General features: G+C 39.8%; 1 long non-coding RNA gene across 2 annotated transcripts in view; it reads right to left on the bottom strand.

The window, feature by feature from the left end:
* Positions 1-804: 804 nt before the first annotated feature.
* LOC128577191 (uncharacterized) overlaps positions 805-6000 on the bottom strand; it is a 35310-nt gene continuing 30114 nt past the window's right edge. For both annotated transcript variants that reach the window (XR_008377519.1, XR_008377520.1), the window contains exon 5: positions 805-1011. This is a non-coding gene — a long non-coding RNA (uncharacterized LOC128577191). The remainder of the gene's footprint in view (positions 1012-6000) is intronic.

Here is a 6000-nt window from a genome sequence, read left to right as displayed (position 1 = left end):
GAGGATTTTCAGTAATTCCATATGCATTGACCTGATAGCCTTTTTCTTCCACTTGCAAAATCAACATAAAACATATACTCCTTACATAATTAAATGCAGTGATTAAGAAGATAGTGGTGATAAAAAAATCTTAACCCTTTCTGATCCAGTGTTGGACCTTGCATGATATAATGATTTTTCTGTTCCTCTGGGATGTTGGAAGATGGCAGACACGTTTTTGTTGTTGTTGTTGTTGTTGATGATATTTGTTCCCCTGGCTCCATTATATAGTATGGACTCTAGCCAGTAAAGAGATAGCACAGGTAATACTCTTTCTGTTTCTCAGCAGGCCATGTGTTTTGATGTGAATCGATGATCATCCTGTGTTGTATTGGTGCTGTTGTGCTTGTAGGAAAATGACAGGGAGAAGGCATGTAAATGATAATGATATTGTAATGTGGATTTTTGAGGACAGTGAGGTTGAAGGAGAGTTTAGAGATGAAAGTGAGCATGAAGAAACTCTTCCTGTATGCAGTGAATCTGTAGCTAGTGATGAAGAAGAAAGTTGACAATAATATGCAACCTGTAACAGGTAGTAGGAAGGTTTATCATGATGGTGATGGTGATCTTATAAAGTTCCCATATTCTATCACACAACAGTGATTCACCCTTCCTCAAAGTGCTCTGCAAAAACTGGACTTGAATATTTCCAGTGTTTTTCTCAGATGATCTTATTGGTGAAATTGTGACCACAACAACACATATATATGCGGGGGGGGAAATACAGAAGGTGACTTCACTAACAAAATACTCACTGTGGCACTTGTGGGAGGATATTTCATCAGAAGAAATAAAGTGTTCTTTGGTGTAATACTGAACATGGCTCTGAATTTGAAGGCACAATTAGTTTACTATTTTACTGAAAATTGGCTAGACCAAACCCTAATCTTCAAGGATTTCTCTCGTCTTCATTTTTCTCAAATATTTTGGACGCTTCATATATCCTGTCGCAGCTGAAGGGAATGTGCGTACCTGAGGGAACAAAGTGAAGAATGTTAATTAGTATATTGACAATAAATGCAAATAACTGTATGTACCGAGAAGAAGTGTGATTATAGATGAGAGCACAGTAAGTTTCAAAGGAAGGATTCAATTCAAGTGCTACCATCTGAAGAAGCCTACAAAGCTTCTTCAAACGAATTTTTTTTGCCTGTGTGATTCAGGAAATGGTTATGTGTTTTCTCATTCCCTATTATGGCAAGACAACAAAAGAAAGTCTTATTCATCCAGATTTGCCATTTATGTCTCAAATAGTAATTCATTTGGCATAAGTTTCACAAGCATATAAGAGTGGTTCAGGCTACCACATCTACATTGACAGATTTTACACAAGCCCTCAACTTGCTCAGGAATTGCATAAAATGAAAATACATATAACAGGAAAGGTTATGGATCCTAGGGAGGATTTTCCAAGTCATCTGAAAAAGAAGAAACTTCAAGACTCTGAATTCTATGCCTACCAATGTGATATAAAAATAATGTGCCTCTCATTCCATGATAAGAGGTGAGTGACAACGCTGAGTATCATGCTCGGCCCTCAAACACAAATGGTGCTGGGAGAACTGGATAACACATACAAAAGACTGAAACTGAACCTACACATTTCACCACTTACAAAAACTGATTTAAGATGGATAAAAGATTTAAATCTAAGGCATGAAACAATAAAAATCCTAGAAGAAAGTGTGGAAAATCTCTTGAAGACGTCAGACTGGGGAAAGACGTTATGAAGAAGACTTCCATGGCTATTGCAACACCACCAAAAATAAACAAATGAGAAACCATTTTCTTTCTTTTTTTTTTTTTCTTTTTTGAGAAAGGTAGAGTGCTGTGGCATCACAGCTCACAGTAACCTCCAACTCCTTGGTTCAAGCGATTCTCTTGCCTCAGCCTCCCAAGTAGCTAGGACCACAGGCACTTGCCACAACGCCCGGCTATTTTTTTGGTTGCAGCCATCATTGTTGTTTGGCAGTCCCGGGCTGGATTCGAACCCACTAGCTCTGGTGTATGTGGCTAGCACCTTAGCCGCTTGAGCTACAAGCACCAAGCTGAGAAACCATTTTCTATTGTGAGACATGCAAGAGGAAGCTTGGACTTCATCCTAGAAATTGCTTTAAGAATTATCACACTCAAAAAATTATAAACAACAGCTCAGCACCTGTAGCTCAGTGGTTAGAGCGCTGGCCACATACACTGAGGCTGGCGGGTTCAAACCGAACCCAGGCCCACTAAACAACAATGACAACTGCAATAAAAAATATAGCTGGGCATTGTGGTGGGCGCCTGTAGTCTCAGCTACTTCGGAGACTGAGGCAAGAGAATCACTTAAGCCCGGGAGTTTGAGATTACTGTGAGCTGTAACACCACAGCACTCTTCCAAGGGCCACATAATGAGACTGTCTCAAAAAAAATATTATAAACAAAAATAAATAAGAACACTTTAATTATTTTATGTAACTTGGATAATAAAATGAAGTGAGTTCTTATTTATGTTTTTCTCTTTTAAAAATGTAGGATAATTATAAGTAATCCACCCACCTCCTTCCCACCCAAAATAAATAAGAGCTGGGAAGTATGAGGGTGGCAGAAAAATTGGATGGAAAGGGAGGGGAAAAACATTTGACCCAGCACCAAAATCTCAGTGAACAAAAGGAAATTTCTGTAAACTCAAGAAAAGGCTTGCTACCCCTATATTCTCTGTCTGTCTTTTTCTTTTTTTTTTTGCAGTTTTTGGCCAGGGCTGGGTTTGAACCCGCCACCTCTGGCATATGTGGCTGGTGCCCTACTCCTTTGAGCCACAGGTGCTGCCCTATTTTCTGTCATTTTTTAAACAACTTCATACTATTTCTTATTTTATTATACTTTTTAAGGATTTAGTCCTTTTGTTAAATCATGTTTCAACTTCTTTCCTTCCTCCCACTTCTTCGCTCATAAAATACTTTCCCATGAGAAGGGCATGAGTGACTAGGACCAGTTTTAAACAATAAGAAGGATCCAAACAGTTGGCTAATTACTTTTATAAAAGGAACTAAGTGCTGTGTGTATTAGTCTGCTGGGACTGCTATAATAAATACCAGAAACTCGATGGCTTAAATGACAGAAATTTATTTTCTCACAATTCTTGAGGCTGGAAGTCTAAAACCAAGATGTGGCCAGGGTTGGTTTCTTCTGAGATCTCTCTGGCTCTTTGGCTTGCAGAGGGCCACCTTCTCACTGTGTCCTCACATGGTCGTCCCTCTGTATGTGTATGTGTCCTAACCTCTTCTCATAAGGACACCAGTCATATTGGATTAGGGCCCAACCTAAAAACCCCATCTGATCTTAATTACAGTTTTAAAGACTTATCTCCAACTAATGCTAATTGTGAGGTACTGGAGGTTAGAACTTCTATAGATGCATTTGAGGTGGGGGATACAATTCAGCCCATAACACTATGCTACTGTAAATCAATGTCCTTCTCTTTTGAAGCAGCAATAGCATCACTACCCTTGTCATTTTCATCCTCTTTCTCTTCCTCCTTTACTTCCTCCTCCTCCTCCCTCATCTCCATTTCATGAAATATATCCTCAGTGGAGGTTAAACTGGGAACCAAGAGGCTTTTTCTGGCTTTTAGTCTTATCTCCAATACTGCCTATCTTGAGGCATTCCCTCTAGCTCCTTGGGTATTGGTTTCTTCCTGTGTGAAGTGGCTGGTTAAGTGTTGGTGGATAAGAAGATATCCAAAATTTTATAGGCCAGCCAGGCACAGTGGCTCACACCTGTAATCCTAGCACTCTGGGAGGCTGAGGAGGGAGGATGGCCTGAGATCAGGAGTGCGAGACCAGCCTAAGCACAGTGAGATTCCATCTCTACTAAAAAATAGAAAAATTAGCCAGATGTTGTGGCAGACCCCTGTAGTTCCACTTGGGAGGCTGAGGCAGGAAGATAGCTTGAGCCCAGAAGTTTGAAGTTGCTGTGAGCTAGGCTGAGACCACAGCACTCTAGCCTGAGTGACAGAGTGACTCTGTCTCAAAAATATATATATATATATTATCTATGCCTGAAATTTCACCATTCCATTATTATATTTATGGCCTTATCCATAGTCACTGTAAGGAAAATTAGAGGTTATTTCTGGAAGATTTCTTCTGCTCCCAAATAACTCTCTAGCTCACTTGCTATACTCTAAAATTGTGTTATTAGAATTCATTCTTCAGCTAAAGATATTGCTCTTCTAGCATCTAGTTAAAAATATTATTCTTGGGATGAGAAGTATGTAAATAATAACGTGCAACAGTGCATTTCAGGATTGGTTTGCAATTTTTCCAAAGAGCCTAACTAACTGCATAATTTTATTTATTTATTTATTTATTTATTTATTTATTTTTGAAACAGAATCTCACTTTGTCACCCTCAGTGGAATGCCATGGCATCACAGCTGACAGCAGCCTCAAACTCTTGGGCTTAAGTGATTTTCTTGCTTCAGCCCCAAAGTAGCTGAGACTATAGGTGCCTGCCACAATATCTAGCTAATTTTAGAGATGGGGGTCTCTGTCTGGCTCAGGTTGGTCTCGAACCTGTGAGCTCAGGCGATCCACCCTCCTCCACCTCCCAGAGTGCTAGGATTACAGGCATGTGCCCAGTGTAGCTGCATAATTTTAGTGTGCATTCCTTCCATCAGTCAGCAAGAAATGTCTGTTTAGTACTTACTCCATGAAATATTACTACTACTACTACCAACTCCAATTTATCGAATACTTACTAAGTTATAGGTTTTTTTCTACCTATTATTTGTAACACATAACAATTCTAGGAAGTGGGCTTTATTATCTCCATTTTTTGCTGGTAAAAATTCTGAGACTCAATTGATTAGCTTTCCCAGATGTAGACCTAGTCTACTTGATAGCAGTTTTTCTATCTCTAATGCTGCATCACTTCAGAACTGATTCTGACAAAGACCTTCATGTTAGGGACCTTGCAGACTCAGTAAATGAGGCATAAAAATAGAAATGAAGTAAAGCATGATGAAGACTGAAGGAGCTAAGGAAATTTCATCTCAAAATATGATTTCTTGGTATAAAGAATATTTTAAATTAAAGGCCATTCATGATCAGAAAGCACTGGCCTCTCCTCTATAAAACCTGAGTAACCTGATTTAGAATCAGAAGGGGCTGCTGACTTCCTTATTGCATACCAATAGACCTGGCCCTAAGGCCATTTGAAACAATATCTGTTTCTAAGGTTAATTTACAAATTAATCTGTTTCTCCCCATCTACTCATCCCTTCCCCACCCCAGCAACCACTTGCTGTACCTATGCTTTCCACATTCTCCTCCCTACCTTCCAAAAGCCATCTATAAAGGCTTCCGACCATCTCTGGAACTTTGGGGTAATCATTCTTGTGATTCCCCTCATGTGCATGGTATTTGAAATGAACTTTTCTCTTATTAATCTACCATAATTGTGAGTTGATCTTTCAGCAAGAAAAGGGCAGGTTTCGCTGTGATCTCTACAAGACCATGAGGAAGAACTGTGTAACCTTAGAAGTAGCTTACTGTCCCGATACTTTTATCACTAATGAGATTTTATCATCTCCAGAAGGTGGGTGAAAACATTGATAACACCAACAATAATGATAATTCTGGGTCAGGCGCGGTGGCTCACGACTGTAAATCCCAGCACTCTGGGAGGCCAAGTGGGTGGATTGCCTGAGGTCAGGAGGTCAGGGTTTCTAGATCAGCCTGAGCAAGAGCCAGAGCCCATCTCTTAAAAAAAAAAAAAAAACAGCTGGGCATCATGGCCTGTGCCTGTAGTCCCAGCTACTCAGGGAGGCTGAGGCAAGAGGATTGTTTGAGCCCAAGAATTTGAGATTGCTGTCAGCTGTGACGCCATAGCACTCTACTGAGTGAGACAAAGTGAGATTCTGTCTCAAACAAAACAATAATGGCAATTCCTAGAGGAATCTTCATACTTCATATGTGA

This window comes from Nycticebus coucang, chromosome X (genome assembly GCF_027406575.1).
Source record: "Nycticebus coucang isolate mNycCou1 chromosome X, mNycCou1.pri, whole genome shotgun sequence".
Classification (NCBI taxonomy): Eukaryota; Metazoa; Chordata; class Mammalia; order Primates; family Lorisidae; genus Nycticebus; species Nycticebus coucang.
The sequence above is the reverse complement of the archived record's forward strand: the minus strand, read 5'-3'. Positions and strand labels throughout refer to the sequence as shown.